Source organism: Mustela nivalis (assembly GCF_964662115.1).
Source record: "Mustela nivalis genome assembly, chromosome: 7".
Classification (NCBI taxonomy): domain Eukaryota; kingdom Metazoa; phylum Chordata; class Mammalia; order Carnivora; family Mustelidae; genus Mustela; species Mustela nivalis.
The window spans coordinates 33,735,413-33,755,349 of record NC_139026.1 but is presented as its reverse complement, the minus strand read 5'-3'; the positions used below and the strand labels follow the sequence as shown (position 1 = coordinate 33,755,349).

At 33.6% G+C, this 19,937-nt stretch overlaps 1 pseudogene across 1 annotated transcript; it reads right to left on the bottom strand.

Annotated features, from left to right (window-relative positions):
- Nucleotides 1-7,156: 7,156 nt before the first annotated feature.
- Nucleotides 7,157-7,513, bottom strand: LOC309869414 (large ribosomal subunit protein eL30 pseudogene; annotated as a pseudogene). The gene has a single exon. The product of its transcript is annotated as a large ribosomal subunit protein eL30 pseudogene (transcript).
- Between the last annotated feature and the right edge of the window lie 12,424 nt (nt 7,514-19,937).

Here is a 19,937-nt window from a genome sequence, read left to right as displayed (position 1 = left end):
TAGTCCAAACTGGAATTAAGAGAGAGAATTTTAGGGAGTAAAACTGATAAAATCCGTGATGCATCAGGATGTCTTAAAAGGAGATCAGGATAACTAGGGAAGAGTTTTGATTGAATAGATGTTAGTTTTAATTGTAATTTGTTAAAAAACAACTTGGTAAGCCCTGGATGATGATGTATGGAATTGTTAATGACTATATATAAAAGAAGCAGATTTTTGCAAATACTGATGTCATTTCTAGCACCTTCATTGTGACTATAAACATGTTATTTAAAAAGAACACTCCTGGGACACCTGGGTGGCTGTTGGTTAAGCATCTGCCTTTGCTCAGGTCATGACCCCAGCATCCTGGGATCAAGTCCCACATCAGTCTCCTTGCTTGGCAGGAAGCCTGCTTCTCCCTCTGCCTCTGCCTTCCACTCTGTCTTCCTATTCTCGCTCTTGTGCTTCTCTCTCTCTGACAAATAAATAAATAAATATATTTTATAAATAAATAAATAAATAAAAAGAGCATGCCTCCAGGCACCTGGGTGGGTCTGTCTTCCCTCTGGGCATGATCCTGAGGTCCTGGGATCAGCCCCTCATTGGGCTCCCTACTCAGCAAGGCCAGCTTCTCCCTCTCCCACTTCTCCTGCTTGTGCTCCCTCTCTCACTGTGTCTCTCTCTACCAAATAAATAAATAAATAATCTTTAAAAAAGAGAGCACTTTTCAAATAAGTTATTTTTAATAAGTTATTTTTAATTGTTAAAGGGTCACAATAACTAATTTAGCTTACTATTATAGTATTAAAAATTACTATAATTCTTGATGAAGACATCTTTAATCCCATGGAAAAGGACTGCACTTTTTAGTTAACAACTAACTTCTTTTTAGGGCTTTATTTTGAAAAAAAAGAAATGCTATATCAAATGCAACTCTACATGAAGATCAATCCTTTGCAATTTAACATAATGAGAGATTCCTATCTCGTAGATTGATAACACATTTTCTTTTTTTTTTTACTATATTTATTTTTATTTTATTTATTTATTGTGGTTAAATATACACAAGATACGATTTACCATTTTAATAATTTTTAATGGTACAGTTCACTGTCACTAAGCACATTCACATTGTTGTGTGACCATTATCATCATCCATCACAGAACTCTTTATCTTCCCAAATTGGGGACAGTTTCAATTCGGGATAACACATTTTCTTAAGAGAAAATATGAACAAATACTGCAATAAAATACGTTAAACATAAATATTCTATGCTTTCAAATTTTCCTGGTTCAGCTATTGAAACATTTTTAGGTATAGAAACACTGAAATCATTTCACAACACTTACAAAATTTTTAGTGTTTCCTTCTTTTGTTTCTCCTAATATTCTAAATATCTGGAACATCAGCAATTCCTATTTTTCCTCACTAAATGGTAAGCATAAGTTATGGAATGTGTTGATGATTATTATACAAATTTGGAACAAAATCAGACTCCAAAAATTGAATTACATTAGGGAAAATTGGGAGAGGAAACAGGGACTAATATTTACCCAAAGCCTGATGTGTGCCAGGCTTTGCAAGACTTATTAATATGCATAAAAAGTGACAACTTTGTAGCTGCATTATGCCTGAATTTATAACTGAGAAGTCTGGGATTCAGAGGGATTATGTTCTTTCCCTGATCCTCACAGTCCGTAAAAGCCTATTAAGATTTTATCTAAGTTTGACTCTAAAATTTGACAGCTTTTGTTTTTGTCATTTTTTTTTTGATGGAAGTTTTCATTTATTTACTTTTTTGAAATTTACTGTAAGAGTTGCTTAATAGTGGGGCGCCTGGATGGCTCAGTGGGTTGAAGCCTCTGATCTCAGGGTCCTGGAATTGAGCCCCACCTCAGGCTCTCTGCTCCTACGGGGAGCCTGCTTCCTCCTCTCTCTCTGCCTGCCTCTCTGCCTACTTGTGATCTCTCTGTCAAATAAATAAAATATTTTTAAAAATAAAAAGTTTTAAAAAAAGAGTTGCTTAATAGTGACATGGAAAAATTTGTATATTCTTAATGTGTACAACTTGATGAATTTGGAGATAAGTATACATCTGTGAAATATCATCACCATAATCAGTGCCATAAACCTATCCATTACTTCCAAAAGTTTTTTCCCTGTCCTCTTTATCATTATTATTTCTATCATTATTATCACTATTAATTTATGATAACACAGCATAATATCTGTCCTCTTAACCATCTTGTACTTATACAGTACATTATTGTAACTAAGCACTGTGCTATAGCAGCTCTTTAGAACTTATTCATTTTGGGGCACCTGGGTGGCTCAGTGGGTTAAGCCTCTGCCTTTGGCTCAGGTCATGACCCCAGGGTCCTGGGATTGAGCCCTGCATCAGCTCCCCACTCATCAGGGAGCCTGCTTCCTCCTCTCTCTCTGTGATCTCTGTCAAATAAATACATTTTAAAAATCCTTTAAAAAAAAAAGAACTTATTCATCTTGCATAACTAAAATTTTGCTCCCTTTGACTAATAATACATTTCTCTCTACGCCTAGATTCTGGCAACTGCCATTCTCCTCTCTATTTCTATGAGTTGACTATTTCATATTTCTTATATAAGTGGTATCATATAGTACAAAATGCGTAGGGAACTCAATAGCAAGTCCCCCAAGTAATGTGATTTTTAAAAGGCAAAATACTTGAATAGACATTTCTATAAAGACATACAAATGACATAGGTAAATGGAGAGGACCCACTAAACATCACTAATCATCAGGGAAATACAAATCCCGTGATAACCTATCACTTTACACCAAATAGGTTAGTTGTCCTCAAGTACTTTTTTTTAAATCAAAAAAAGAAAACAATTATTAATGAGGATGTGGAGAAAAAGGGAGCTTTGTACACTGTTGGCTGGAATGTATATTCTTAGCCAGTACGGAAAACAGTATGTAGATTCCTTAGGAAATAAAAAAACTAAAACTACTGTATGATTCAGCAATCCCATCTCTGGGTACATACCCAAAGGAATGAAATCAGGATATCAGAGATATCTTAGGATATCAGAGATATCTGTACCCCCATGTTCATTGCAACAATATTCACAACAGCCAAGACACAGAAGCCTCATAAATGTCCATCAATAGATAAATGGATAAGGAAAATTTGGTATGTGTACACAATAAAATGTTATTCAGTCTTAAAAAAACAGAAAGAAATTCTGCCATGTGCAGCAACATAGATGAAACTGTAGGCTATTATACTGAGAAAAAAATCTGACTTTCTGCTCATTAGAATATAGTATTAAATTTAGTGTTAAAAGATGTCATTGGTATTGGTCCTTGTAATAGCAGTTCACCTGAGAATAGCCGTAGTAGTAGCAATAGTAGTAATTGACAAAGGAGAAAGAGAAAAAGAGCTAGAACTATTAAATATTTGCGATATGCTAAGGACTTTGATTGGATTACTTACTTTAATCCTCAGAACACCAAAATGCAGTGGACAGTGCTACTTTTCACATTTTAATAGGTGAGAAACCTGAAGCAGAGTTAGATTAGTTGTCCAGGTAACACACTAATAAATTACATAGTTCAGATTCAAGAATCTAATTTCACAATCCCTGTTACCACCTGACTGATAACTTATTATGGTTCATAATATTACAACTAAAAAATGTATTAGATGTAACACAGGAATTCTTCTCTGATCTACAATGAGATAAAACATGAAATTGATAGTAAGGATCTTCAATGAACAAAAACAGAATGAAAATAACACATGCAGTATAATCAATTATATTCAAAATTTTGCAATGTGTATAAAAGTTACTGATTATTTTCCCTGTGTTGTGGAATCATCGTCATCATCATCATCATTTGATTTTGCTTTTTGTAAATTTTCCAAAGTTTCATAAGTTATAATGTACAACTTTAACATTTTCATTAGATAATAAACAACATCTGTATGAGCTTTTACAGATAAGGAAACTGATGGGGAAAATATTTAATGATTACTCAATATCAATCTTTGATTTAAATGAAGAATAAAATCAAATAATATTATGAAAGGATTATTACTTCTATGCTTAGAGCAGGTACACACAAAATATAGGTGGGAAACCCTTTGTCAAGCTTTAAGGAGTAACTTTAATAACTGAATAGATAATTTTGTTGCTTTTCTTTGGGCAACAGCAAAACCATTTTAAATTTCATCTTTAACTTTCAAGCTGTTACAATTGGGAGGGTTCTGTGATTTGTCCTGCTGTGCGTAAAAACTGGTTTTCCTACTGAAATTTACCATTAGCATATTATCATGTGAAGAAATAGCTAAAGAGAAGTGACTATAGTATCTTTTGAACTGCCAGATCAAATTCTATATAATGAGGGTGTTCATCTGCTTGGAATAATTTGAATAAAACATGTATTAGAGGATTGTTAATGAACAAGAATATGAGGTTTTATTCCATTTATATTTTAGTTTCAGTTCATGACCACATAACAGTAAATGAAATATGGCAATAGAGAAATGAAGGGCTCTATTTTTAAGATGCAAAACTGAAAGATAACATGACAATTTGAAAGACAAGGTTTGAGGAGAAGCAGTTTAATCTTAACCTCAATTACACATTAATTTTTGTTCAGAACATAATCTTTCCAGGGTTTAGAAACATTTCCACATGGACTGTTTTTATGACAGTACATCTTCAACAATGGAGTTAAAATAGTTGTAAATCAGAATTTTAAAATAGAATTATTTATAATTATTAAAGAAAAATAGATACCTTAAAGATGAAAATCTGAAAAAAAACTTTTTTAGTTATCTAATTTATGAAATAACTTATTTTTGGTAATTTTAGAATGTTGAGACCTGGATTATTCAGGAAAGCAATATAAAAACTAGGATAGAAACAGCATGTTAAGAAAATATGGCATACCAAATACATCATCATCCTCTCTCCATACACGTCATTTCATTTTACTTTCAATTATTAATTACATTAGGAATTTTTCTCTATATCAAAGTATGATTTATCTTAATGCTTTTATAATAAAATAATTTATCCACAGGAGCCATGTAAATAGCAGCTAGTTGGGTTGTTATAACCTTGATCAAATCCTCTATACCATATTCCTAAAATAAAGTTTTAACTTAATCTAGAAACATTCTAAATTGATTACTTAGACTCTTATAAATAATAGATCATTGAAGAAAATATGAGGAAAAAGGAAACAATTTTGAAGGAGAAAAAAGAGAAAGGTAAACCATGAAACATAATTGTAAAATTTGCCTTATACTAGGATAACGACTGCCCTGATTTTTCTGCTGAAGATTAAAGTTACGAAATACAAAACTATCAAAGAACATCCTTTGCACACTAATCACTTGTAAACTTCATCTCCATTATGTTCACCATTCTCTTTTCCTTAGAAGTTTTTAACTTGGAAAATCTAGATTTCACTACTTATTATCACAGTCATACAGCAGTGTTTACAACAGTAATGACAACAATGTACAACTAGCATATTATAATAATATCACTATTGTGTATTGTGTTTCTCTTGATGCAAAAGGTTTTTTTGTGGGTTTGTTTTGTTTTTTGAGTAATAGTAATCATCAACTTGAGATGAAGAACCCTGTTTAAACATTTCTATGAAAAAATTCCAAACAGTAATTTCCTGATGATGATAGAAAGCAAAAATATTTGCAAAATGGCAGCAAGGACTTTTCTAATATATTTGACAGAATAACAGTAACAGTATAGCATTTAAAAATAAAAAAGGATATTAGGAGGAAACATTGTCTCAATAATTTTAAAGTCTTTGCTTTCTGGAAAGTAATCTACCTTTCTTTCTCTTCTTTAGGATCAGTATTTTAGGTTCTTTTCCAGCTTGTCTGCCTCACTTTTTTCTATGCCAAATTTCTAATTGTATGGGTCAGTACTCTGTCAATCTCTCTTATTTTAAAAAACATTATGAAATTTTAACTCTTGACCTCCTTAATGGGAGTATTGTCAGTTCAAATTGTGGGTCCTTTGGCACTCAACAGTTTCCATCAGATACCGAGTTTAAAACTACTCTGCCACATTTCAAAACGTAAGTGCCAAAGAAAATACTGAACGAATCCAGTGAAGGATGTGGAGTTTAGATCAGTTCTTTACTACAAGAACAAAAGCCCAAGTCTCTATAGTGATGAGTTTTGCTCTTGGAAAAAACCAAAGTTTAGATAGTTATAACTATTATATATTGCCTTTTTATTGATGCATTTTTTTAGACTGATAATCATCATCAAATTAGGATGAGGAATCCTGCTTGAACTCCTCTATGAAAAAAATTCTGGGAAATTATTTCCTAAGATGAAAGAAGGAAAACAAAAATATTTGCAGGGTCTGATTTGCATTATGCCCTCGGTTAACAAGATTGACTTTTTCTAGTATGTTTATTATAATAGGAAAAAAATACAGCATTAGAAAATAATTTTAGGAAGGAAAGCTCACTAATTTTTGCCACTATTTTATTCATCTTATCTCATACATATTTTAGTCACACTTTCTGTTTTTATTAATCATTTCTTTGTGCTTATATGATTTTTAAAAAGTTGAAATAAATGTAATTATAAAAGAATTTAATGCAGATTTTATATTGGATTAAATAAGGAGGGCTTCCCCCCCCCCCTTTTTTTTCTTCTTTTAGTGGTAGCACTTTTAGACAGGAGAACAGTCCTTCAGAGAAAAATAATTTAAAAATTCAGAGAAAAATCTAGCAAGTAGTATTTTCTGATATGTAATACTCTTCTTTAGAGGGTCTCTAAAAAAATTACCATGAGCTATTTTTATCCACTTGGTAGGCAGGTCTATTAGCTCCCTTTATAGATAAATAAAAAGAGATTAAACAAAAAAAAAAAATTAAGTTACTTGTCTGAGGTTCCGTATCTGGTCAAGGATGGCACAGTTTCCTCAGCTGCCTGACCCTGGTGACAATGCTTTCATCCACTACATCTGTGTTGTTTCTTTGTATAGTTGCCAGGTCCAAGCATTTTATCAACTCTGAAGAGTTGTTCAAAGCTTTCTGTCAAGAATGATCATATAGACAAATTATGTGTGTGTGTGTGTGTGTGTGTGTGTGTGTGTGTGTACGTTTAAAACAAGTTGTGGCCAGTTTTATTAAAAATTCCGCGGGGTTTACTTTTCACCAGTCTGTTCTGGCAGGCTTCTTCTGATATCAGAATCACCTGGATCAATGATAGCCAGCGTGCACACTCTGTAGTATTTGCCACAGGCTGTACCCAATTCAATATTATTGCCACTGTAGTGATGGACACCAGTTTTGGCCAAATGGTGTAGTATTCTATTTCAGATTTCCTCAAGGCTGAGCAGTTGTCAGAGAGGATGACTAGCTTCGCTTTGCCATGTCTGATCATTTTCAGAATCTGCTTGTACCCCAGCACACACTTTACACTTTTCATAGCGAGCTGGAGCCTGGAGTTGATCGACTCCAGCGAATTTTTCGTCTTCTTTGCGGCCGTCATCTTTCTGCCTTAGGTACAGGACAGCCCCAACCAAGAGCCGCCACCAAAATGGATGGGAGAGAGAATGGAAAGAGCTTATTGACAAATTTTTTAAAACATGTATGCATGTATTTTTTCGATAACATCCAAATACTTCAATATAATATCAGAATATTACTGTCCTTTAGACAAGGGTAAATAATGATCCAATTACAGAAAATATAAATAATGGAAAACAGAATAAAGAAGGAATGCTTTATATAGATAAATATTCTAGAATTAGAGAACAGGGTATGATGGTATACACAGTAACAAAAGAAGAAACCAGAGTGAGAAGAAAATTCTCCTTAATATCTCACTGTCTAAATAACAAGTGTACAAAATTTGACTTCTCTCAAGATATATCTTGATATTTTAAGTGTACAAACATGACAGCATCTCTCTTCATTGTTTAATGTGTTTAATAAAAACTCTTAGTTCTAATAGAATTGAGTGAAGTTTTAAAGTTTTCATCTAAATATAGACATTTAATTAATATGAATAGTACAGCATGTAATATGGTATAAAAATAGGGTTAGAATATAGCTCTAATTATTCACATTACAGATCTCCAACAGTTTCCCCTAAGAATGATGATACAGTCTTCCAAAACAAATGTTTTTTAGTTTTATTGCTACATCAAACATTAGATTTATGATTATTTTATGCAGTTGTCATGGGTTCGATCTCAAAGTTTAAAAGTAGATGAGTATTTTCAATTTCCTTATTATTTATAGTCCTCAGTGAAATCCAGTTCTGAACATCAGAAAAGTTAAATGAAAGACAAATCAGCTAATTGGTATAGGAATCTCTTTTTCAGTTTCAGTGATATGAGAATGCTTTATAGTCTCCCTAGAATGGTGAAAAATGATGTGTTCATGCTATGATTAATACATGTAAAAGACCTCAACCTGCCTCACAAGAAGAAAATATATAAATAGCTTTCCTCTGCAATATATGTTAGGCACTATTTTTATGTTAAAACTAATTGAAAGAATAATATATTAAATATATAAAATATGCAAATTAAACATCTTTTTTTAGATTAAGATAAATTTATCTTCAACATCTGCCTAACACATTTATTCAGCTGGTTTTTGTTCAGAAGTAGTATTTTTTTTTAAGGATTTTATTTATTTGACAGAGAGGGACAAAGTGAGAGAGAGAGAACACAAGCAGAGGGAATGGGAGAGGGAGAAGCAGGCTTCCCCTCGAGCAGGGAGCCTGATGCGGGACTTGATCCCAGAACTCCAAGATCATGACCTAGCCGAAGGCAGATGCTTAACGAGCACCCACGTGCCCCCAGAAGTGGCATTTCCTTATGATTTATCAATTTTATATAGGAAGCCACCCTCAAAAACAATTTGTTATGTCACTATTCGTATCTTCCTGACTGCATCTCCTAAAACATACATAATTCAGAAAAGCCATCATTTTGGCTTTTCCAGTGATTACTGTTATTATATTTTTCCCTCTTTTTTTTTTTTTTTTTAAAGGAGACTATCCCTATACCCTCTTCAACTGCAGCCCTTTATGTAAGAAATATGTAGGGGTTTTTTGGTTTTGTTTTTCTGTTTTTAGAATAACATAATATATTCAGCTATTCCAATTAGCACATCTTCCTCCACCCCCACTGTGATTTGTTATCTGTGGTCTTTGAATTTTACAGTCAGTTACAACAGAATGTCTACAGAGATTTTCTATAAGGTCATCTAAGTGTCCAGACTTCAAACAATATAAATTTCACTCAGAGTGACTATATCTAATGAAAGTGAAATTTATTATCATTTAACTTCATTTTGCTAAATAGTTACTAGAAACAAATTCCCTTACACATGAACTTGCTTTAACAGTTGATAAAAAGAAAAATCAAGTCCCCTAAGATACTATAGCTTCAAATCATACTGTTTTATTGCTATTAATCTGTTACTGTTTTATACTGTTTTTATACTGTTTTATACTGTTTTAATGCTATTATTGCTAATAAATTTGTTTTAACAAAATAGTGTAGGAAATTTAAGAAAAAATCCCATTTTTCAGGTACCTAAAAAAGATGCAGAAGAATGAGTAATAGTTCAGGACTTGGATAAATAAATATGTATGTCATTATAAATTTATACCAACAATTATAAGTGTCTAATCACATCTCATCAATTAAACTACATACATTTTCTAATAAAAAATGTTTTCTTTTGTGGATAGGTAACACATAAACTTAGTTGTTAATACATGAAGTACTTTTTCATTACTTATGCAGAAAAAAAAACAAAATTTATCAGTCAATAGTCATATGTTCATGCACACATATTTTCATGATGTTCACATATCATGTAACCTTTGTGGCAAGAAAGTTAAGTATCATATTATACTAAGAGCTTCAGTTGAGGACTCATAACTCACATTGCAGTCCATTAGTCTCAGATAAAGCTTACAACAGCAGACATGATTACTTAAACAGTTCAGGAATATATGATGAAGGTATTATTCAGTCATCTACTATAAGTAATCATAAAAGATATGTCACAATTTATTACAGTTAGATCAGCCAATGGGTCCTGAAGCACTAGCAAAATTATTTCCCTTTATTGTATATCCAACTCATCTTATAAGTAGGTTCTCATGAAGACAACAGTCACTGAGATTAAAACAGACCAAGGGAAAAAAATAATATGTATCTGCTGCTTTTCATGTACACTATAATGTAAGGTCAGCAAAAAACAGAGTTTGACTTTCTCTTTTCCCCTATGAAGAAGTAAGATGCCAAAACATCTTAGAACTTGGCTTTGATTCACCTGCAGGTGCGAAGAGTTGAATATGAGTAGTCATGGTGATTGAATAAATAAAAAAGTAATGTGAAAAAAAGTATACCTTTGAGATTTGAAATTTTACCTCAGCCAAAATGTACTGTAATGTTTTAAAGACAGATTTTTTTAAAAATCAGAATTAAGGATACAAAATCTTACATGTGAATTCATTTGATTTTACAAAGTTATAGCTTATATTTTTTGGTAAATAGTCATGTAAAACCTTTTATTTCTTAAAGCATGAGAATTTTTATGTGCTTTAAAATTGCATATTCTGGAAAGCACTAAAATCCATGAGCTACATTCATTTTCTAAGTAATGCCTAAGAAATGATGATAGATACTCAAATATTTTCTCCAGAATGAGCTTACAGACAGTGATTAAAAATGAAATGACTGATTTCATAGGAAATTATTTTTACAACCATTTAATCAAGTCAGGTTTATAGGAATCTCTGTTTATTACCAATTATAAACACATCTAAACTTAAACCATTTTTTGAGTGTTGTTTCAAGTATAGTCATCCTTTGATTGCCAGAAAATACAGTATCTAGAATACAGATTTTCCTAAACAGTTTACATTAAAATGTGGCTTTTCTTTGCTATCTAACTTGCTTCTAACTTCTCACTATCACCAGGAAATGTCTCATTAGATGCTAACTTATTTTATTATTGTTTACAATTCGTGATTTAAATCACAAATTTGTGACTCATAAACAGTTAAGAGAATCCTATCTTAAACTGAACAATGTTTTCAAACACAAAAAAGAGTTGTATGTAAGTGTAACTTTGTCATAGAGGTGACATTAGCTTTATAGTTACCCTTTCTATTCAAAAACAGTAAAAAAAAAAAACTTTATATAGAAGATATTATAGACAATAATGATAGTGTCACATAATTATTATTCTTAATTCTTTTGATGTTTTTACCTAAGCTCAAGTCCTTAATGCTGATGTCTACCATCCTTCCTCTTGATAAATCTTCTGTAGGAAGGCTTTTGATTGCTAGGTTCATCATGCTGAAACCTGACTTGTCATTTTTTTTTAAGATTTTATTTATTTATTTGACAGAGAGAGATCACAAGTAGGCAGAGAGGCAGGCAGAGAGAGAGAGAGGAGGAAGCAGGCTCCCTGCTGAGCAGAGAGCCCAATGCGGGACTCCATCCCAGGACCCTGAGATCATGATCAAATGCAAAGGCTTTAACCCACTGAACCACCCAGGCGCCCCGACTTGTCAGCATGTTTGCCCTAGTCTGTGGAGTAAGAACCTACAAGATCTAGTAGGCATTCCAAAGCCAGATATTTATCTGAAATAAAATGTAAACCTGCTCTCTATCTTTCAATTAAATATATTATTATTATTATTAATTATTGCATGTATTTTGTTTCCCAAGTTCTACCCTTTACCTCCCCTTCAAAGCCCTGACTCAGTCCCCAAAATATTGACACTTTGGAGGGGTCCACTCCTTTTCTCAATGACCAAGTTTTAAACCAAGTAAGAATGACACTAACAACATTGTGCAGGAGGTTTTTTTTTTTTAAGTATTTTCTGATCTTGGCGAGGTCCTCAAAGTTCATTTTTGCTTTTGTTTCCTTTGCCTTTGGAGACATGTCTTGAAAGAAGTTGCTGTGGCTGATGTTGAAGAGATTACTGCCTATGTTCTCCTCTAGGATTTTGATAGATTCCTGCTTCCTGTTGAGGTCTTTTATCCATTTAGAGTTTATCTTTGTCTATCGTCGAAGAGAATGGTTGAGTTTCATTCTTCTATACATAGCTGTCCAATTTTCCCAGGATCGTTTATTGAAGAGACTGTCTTTTTTCCACTGGATATTTTTTTCTGCTTTGTCGATTATTATTTGACCATAGAGTTGAGGGTCCATATCTGAGCTCTCTACTCTGTTCCACTGGTCTGTGTGTGTGTGTGTGTTTGTGTCAGTATCATGCTGTCTTGGTGATCACAGCTTTGTAGGAAAGCTTGAAATCAGGCAACATGATGCCCCCAGTTTTGTTTTTCTTTTTCAACATTTCCTTGGCAATTTGAGGTCTTTTCTGGTTCCATATAAATTTTAGGATTGCTTGTTCCAGCACTTTGAAAAATACCAGTGGAATTTTGATCAGGATGTCATTGAAAGTATATATTGTTCTAGGCAGTATAGACATTTTAACAATGTTTATTCCTCCAATCCATAAGAATGGAATGCTTTTCCATCTTTTTGTGTCCTCTTCAATTTCTTTCATGAGTATTCTATAGTTCCTTGAGTACAGAGCCTTTACGTCTTTGGTTAGGTTCATTCCCAGATATCTTACGGTTATTGGTGCTATAGTAATAGCTTATGCACAGCAAAAGAAACAGTCAACAAAACAGAGTCCACCATGGAATGGGAGAAGATATTAGCAAATGATACTACAGACAAAGGGCTGATATCCAAGATCTATAAAGAACTCTCAAACTCAACACACACAAAACAGATAATCATGTCAAAAAATGGGCAGAAGACATGAACAGACACTTCTCCAAAGAAGACATACAAATGGCTAGCAGACACATGAAAAAAATATTCATCATCATTAGCCATCAGGGAGATTCAAATCAAAACCACATTGAGATACCACCTTACATGAGTTAGAATGGCCAAAATCAACAAGATAGTAAACAACAAGTGTTGAAGAAGATGTGGAGAAAGGGGAACCCTCTTACACTATTGATGGGAATGCAAGTTGGTGCAGCCACTTTGGAAAACAGTGTGGAGATTCCTTAAGAAATTATAAATAGAGCTGCCCTATGACCCTGCAATTGCACTACTTGGTATTTACCCCAAAGATACAGATGTATTGAAAGAAGTGTCATATGTGTCCCAATGTTCATAGCAGCAATGGCCACAGTCATCAAAATGTGGAAAGAACCAAGATGCCCTTCAAAAGACAACTGGATAAAGAAGATATGGCCCATATATACAAAGGACTACTATGCCTCCCTCAGAAAGGATAAATACCCAACTTTTGTATCAACATGGATGGGACTGGAAGAGATTATGCTGAGTGAAATAAGTCAAGCAGAGACAGTCAATTATCATATGGCCACACTTACTTGTGGAGCATAAGGAATAACATGGAGGGCTTTGGGAGATGGAGAGGAGAAGTAAGTCGGGGGAAATCAGAGAATGAGATGAACCATGAGAGACTGTGGACTCTAAGAAAGAGAGAATTTGGGCCGGGGGTTGGATAAGCCTGGTGGTGCGTAATATGGAGGGCATGTATTGCATCGAGCACTGGGTGTGGTGCATAAATAATGAATCTTGGAACATTGAAGAAAAAATAAAGTAAAATTACAAAAAAGTAAAAATAAATTTTTAAAAAAGTATGTCCTATACATTTTAAAACAGTGTTTCTTTTTAGTAATATAAATACTACATGACATGGCATGCAGTGTAATAAAATGGGAATGGAATGAATATTGATGCTAAGAGAATATACCAACAAAAGGAGAAATAGAATATAGGACCTCATGTTTAACAGAGGGGAAGAGAAATGAGAGTTCATTCTAATTTTCAGTAGGATATGTGCTCGCTTCGGCAGCACATATACTAATTTTCAGTAGGATAGATATGGTCAATTCAGTTGAAAACACATTATTTTGAGAGCTTTCTCTATCCTGGTCACTGATTCATGCACTACGTTCATCCAGTGTTTATCCATGATCTACTGTCAAAGTACTGCAACAGATATATTGTAGAAAAATTAAAAGACACATTTTTTGTCTTGAAGGTTCTTTTAGTCTACTAAAAAAAGAGAGAGAGAATTAAGGGATTATTGCAATACAGAAAGTACTGCTGTATTAGAAAGTGACTATGGAAACATTCAATGATCCTTTGTGTAGATTAAAGGATGAAAAGCCATTTGGATGAGATTTTGCCAAAGATTGGTCTTTTTTTTTTCCCCAGAATTACAAAATTTATCATTTATGCACTACTCCCAGTGCTCCATGCAATACGTGCCCTCCATAATACCCACCACCAGGCTCACCCAACTCCCCATCTCCTTCAGTTTGTTTCTCAGAGTCCACAGTCTCTCATGGTTTGTCTCTCCCTCCAATTTCCCCCAACTCATTCCTCCTCTCCATCTCCCAATGTCCTCCGTGTTATTCCTTATTCTCTACAAGTAAGTGAAACCAAGTAATTGACTCTCTCTTCTTGAATTATTTTACTCAGCATAATCTCCTCCAGTCCCTTCCATGTTGATACAGTTCCCCCATGTCAAAGAAAAAGAGCTGATTCCTTTTTGTTACTTATTTTTCATATAGTCTACAATAAGAGCTTATTCTGTCAATTTGCTTCCTCATTCCCCCCAGCACCATGTTCTTTTGTTATGAACACATTGAAAGTTTGTTTTTGTGTTGTTACCTTTGTTTACTTGTATATTTTGTTGCTAAGAGTTACTTAAATGTCAGGGTTGGTAAATGGAACCATTTTTTACTGATTGGAAAGTATTAATAGTCTCTTCAACATTAGAGAAATCATTTGTTTAAAAAAATAAATTAAAAACCCTTTTCCACTCCATATAGCTTCCAGAATACCTTCATTCAATACAGACTGGGGCTTGTTCACTTTAAATCCTCCTCTTAATCCAACACTATTTCTTTCAGGTTGTTGTAAGCAGAAAACCTGGAGGACAGCTCCAGTTAATGTCCAGTATAGTTGGGGGTGGTGGTGGAGTGAAACTTCATGTAAGCCACAGAATTATAGACTATTGGTATACATTTAGTGTCGTAATTTTAACTATTTTTAAAATATATCCACTTAATTAATTTTTCATATTCATTACAGATTATGTCAAAATATTTGTATTTTTATTCCTTTAGTATTTGTGTATATAATTCACACTTTTTAATATGATTATTGCTATTATTTTTCTTATGCTCTTTTTATTAGCTAAACTTTATATTTAATAGCATTTGTAGTTTATGAAACTATAAATTATGAGTATCTAATTTTAGTATATCTATACTTCCTAGTTTTTCTAATTGGTATAAATAATTTTTACTCCATTGTATTCTTATTATATTTTTCCCACAATTTACCAGTCTATCTATTTTAAAAGACATGGAAAAAAATGTAAGTTTTAGCAAACTGTCATGGAAATATTTATGCTTTAATCAAGGAAAGGTTTTTATATCCCTAAATGGTTGTTCATGAATTAGCCTTTTCATGCTGTGTAACATCCACCCTTAAAAGTAGAGGACCACAAACTCAAAGATCCCTATCTTGCTGAATTCAATTATAAATCAATTACTTCAGGCACCTGGGTGGCTCAGTTGGTTAAGTGACTGCCTTCGGCTTAGGTCATGATCCTGGAGTCCCAGGATTAAGTCCTGCATCCAGTGCCCTGCTCAACAGGGAGTCTGCTTTTCCCTCTGACCCTCTCCCCTCTCATGCTCTCTCATTCTCTCTCTCATGTAAATAAAATCTTAAAAAAAAAAAAAAGAAATCAATTATTTCACAGGCAAAAATGTTTCTCTGTATATCAAATATACTTCAGCAACACTCAGACAAATAGCCAGGATGTTACCTCCTAGAAACTCAAACTCATATACCCCTCTATGAGGAGACCAATGGGCATGAGTCAAGGAGCAGAGAGGGAGAAGCAGACTCTATGCTGAGTGTGAAGCCCCACATAGGGCTCATCCCAGGACTGTGAAATCACAACCTGAGCTGAAACCAAGAGTCAGACGCTCAACTAAGCCACCCAGGTGCCCCAGATGTTCAACCTTAATTTAAAGCAAAACTGCTAGCAATAAAAAACAGACTCCTAAAATGTCTATAAAAACACTGTGGAAGTTACAGCAGAGTATCTGTTACCAAACTCAGAATTCTTGTCATACTCTGAATTCAATCTGTTTTCGTTGTAGTTGTCATTTCTTCACAATTATCAAGAGAATGTTTTTCATCTTTTGTTCTTGATAGTAAGAGCTTAAAGGAAGCGCTTAAATCAACATTTATTCTCATGTCATTTTTACATTTTTATTTGCAAGTGGTGTATAAAATACTTTATTTCTAAACAAGAAGCTAGGGGTGCCTGGGTGGTTCTGTCAGTGAAGCGTTAAGCATCTGCCTTCCCAGAGTCCTGAGATCAAGCCCCCCCATGTTGGACTCCTTCTTCAGCAGGGATCCTGCTTCTCCCTATCTCTCTGCTGCCCCTCCTGCTTGTGCTCCCCCTGTCAATTAAAAAAAAAAAAAAAAATCTTAAAAAAAACCCAAGAAGCTACCATCACATTTAATGCACAAACAGGACTATCATTAATAAACCCAACCAAATTAAAGAATTAAGATTCTCTTAAAAAAAAAAAAAAAGGAAACCTAGCTTTGCGCAGTGGTAGTATGGTAGCCAATGAGGTTTATCCGAGGCGAAATTATTGCTAAAAAAAGGAAACCTATGCCATTTCTCAGCTATACATGTCTGTTAAAAGGAAAACATTTCCTTTTGACAACGAATTTGAGTAGATATTAAAAGCTTAGAGGGAAATCATTGCAAAGATTCCCTGACTTAACAGAGGAGTAAGATGTTGTAGGATTCAGAAGTAATATCAAAGACTCAATTTATTATGGTAAAGAGACTTACTTGTTGAGTTTTTTTTTTTCTTTCTAGCAAACTAGTAGAAGCACATAACCAGGATTTATACTTCTACACAGTTGTTTTTGATCGAGGATTATGTAAGAAAAAAAGGGAGTGGGATATGGTACTTAACCAAAAGAGAACAAACAGTTGATGGGGTCTGGATGTTAAGAAGGTAAGTTTTGACAGAAAACAGTACTGATTAGGGAGAAAATAAGAGTTGATAGAGCAAATGGTTGGAGGAATACAGAAAGAGTAGAAAGTAGTAAAAAACAGTGGAATAAGCTTCGAATCAGGGTTTTATTAAAGGAAAAGCCATTTTTCTGGAAGCAGCCTCAGGGTTAGGAGTGAGATAATAGGTAAGCTGTAGGAAATGGATATTCTCAAAGGAAAATATATTGGCAGCGAAGGACAGAGGTAGAGAATTTATCAATCATAGAATGACTAGAGTTTCAAAGGACACAATGGGAAAATTTGAAAGAAGAAGGTGTCAATTTAAGTCACTAGAGAGGAAGCTTATAGCTTTCTGTGTCTGTAAATAATCAATCAAGGTATAGATAATGTTATCAGTTTAGGCATGGAATAAGAAGAATGGAATAACTCTCATGGCAGACATCATTGACTGATGAGTGGCTATATATTAAATCACATTGGTCCCCAGTGTCACACTGAAAGCTCAAAACGAAGTAAATGCCTTCTCAATTGGTCTAAAGGCTATGGTGCGGTCAGGATAAGTTATCACACCAGGTGGCTGAGAGCAAATAATATGTTCATTTGGCACTTGTTCCTTTCCCATAAAGCCCTGATGCACAGCGATGGGGAGAGAAGCCTGGGCTGGTACAGCAAGATTTGCAACTTCTGTCAAATCATATCATCTCTTGCATGTGGCTTCTCTGCTTTGCAGGGCTCGAGGGCATGTTCCTTGAAATGAAATTTCGAGGGACCAAATGTCTCCTTCCAAATGTATTAGGATGGTGATACATATTTGAAGTAGTTCTGCCAGCTATATTCGGAATTTTCAAGAAACTTGGACTTGGAAAAGGTAAAGCCTTATTTCTGTGGTTCTTGTCATATTATAAGGAGGGAAAAAAGGAAAGAAAGTGAGCAGGGACAAAGTTGACCACGTTAATTTGGTGAAGCAACCAAATTCATGTAATAAAAATTTCTTATTTCTTTCATTTAATTTAATGTTCAATGATACAAATATATTATGTCCTGGTGTTTATATCTTTGTACAGGATGTATGTGGGTTGTTTATATATCTGAACTAAATTTGACATCATTATGACTTCTGCCTCTTGTAGGTGCCCAATGATTGAAAAAAGTATTTCTGAAAATTTAAACAGCAGAACTAGAGACAACATTATAAAATCTCTTGAGATTAAGTGGACAGAGATTATTTCATCATTTGTCAGTATCTTATGGATAGTTAGATAAGGATAAATTCTAGAGAATTTCTTTTGTAACTATAACCTGGAATTAATGTTTCCAAGACATGGTTCTAGGAAAATGTATTAATAGGTACAATGTTTTGATTATGGAATTAACACCTTCTCATTGACTGTTACCAATCCTAAAGTGATTCCTTCAGATTATCTGGGAATTGATTTTTTAAATCCCATGTTTACCACAACTATTTCCTAAATGTGTTTTGAAGTGATAAGATCCAGAACTTAAAAGGCTAACCTAAATGTATATAGTTCTTATTCTTCCAGTAATATTTAGCTGTGTATATAACTTTAAGTGATTATCCTTTTTCCACTGGGCTATATTATTAATAGAGTCAGCTGGATTTATATCTCCTCTGGCTAAAGTCAGACTAAAGTGAGGCTAAAGTGAGACTCACAGAATTTACTAATTTAAAGAATCTGTCAAGAGGACATAAAGAATGGAGAGATAAGGGAGAAAACACACACGAAAACATACAGACACACACCATACCTCCTTTTCTGGCTATATTTTTCCCTTCATTTCACCTTTCCAATGAAACATAAAATCTGCTTTCTTATTCCTGCAATTCCAATACTTAGAATCTCTCTGCTACTACAGGTTACCAATATGATTACATCTAGGGCACTGTTTTTGATACTAAGATAGTGGATCATGATCCATTAGTGGGGTTGTAGAATTAATTTAGGGTTTAAAATTAAGTAGTACAGAATTGAAAATTTAAGTGTATCAAATGCAGAATACACTTGCAGAATAAGAATAGGATTATTTCATGAGGCTTTAGTTTCAGTAATTATTGTGAATGTGTGTTCATGTGTACATATGCGTGTGTCCCTGCACGTAGCCTGCTTTGCAATGTCTGCTGTACTTATAACTCAGGTTCATGCTCAAAAACATTTGAAAATAATGTCTTAGAAAGCAGATATTCATCCTTAAATATTTGATTTTTACAAACCCATGACTATGAAACTTTGGGTGCTACCACTTTGGGTAGCTACCACTTACCTCTATAGGAAAAAACCATTATACTATTTTACATCCTATAATGTCATGTTGCCTCTATTTATATGCCTGCATTTCTTTGATGAGGTATATTACTTTGATAGAACATATTGATTTGTTAATTCATCTTCATAACTAACAATTTTAACTGACTGGCATATAATAGACACTTATGCATGTCTTTTGAATAATTGTATAAACTGGTGTATTATTAATTAAAATATGTTCTATTTGAATGAATTAGTACTTATTTAAGGAGATGCAATTTATAGCTTAAAGTCAAATATTTTATAGTTATAATCTAAGTTTTATTTACCATTGGACGTAGAAAGTACATTTGTTGGTGCTACCTTACCAAATAACATTCTTAAAATGAATAGATGTTATTACTCAATTAAAAAAAATAGGTGGAACGATATTAATTATAATCATCTGGAAACTTTCAGCTCCAATTAATCTACACAATGAAGAATGGGCTCATTTGAAATGTAGATGTAATATATCTGTGCCACAGTGTCTACAAACAAAATTTAACTACTCT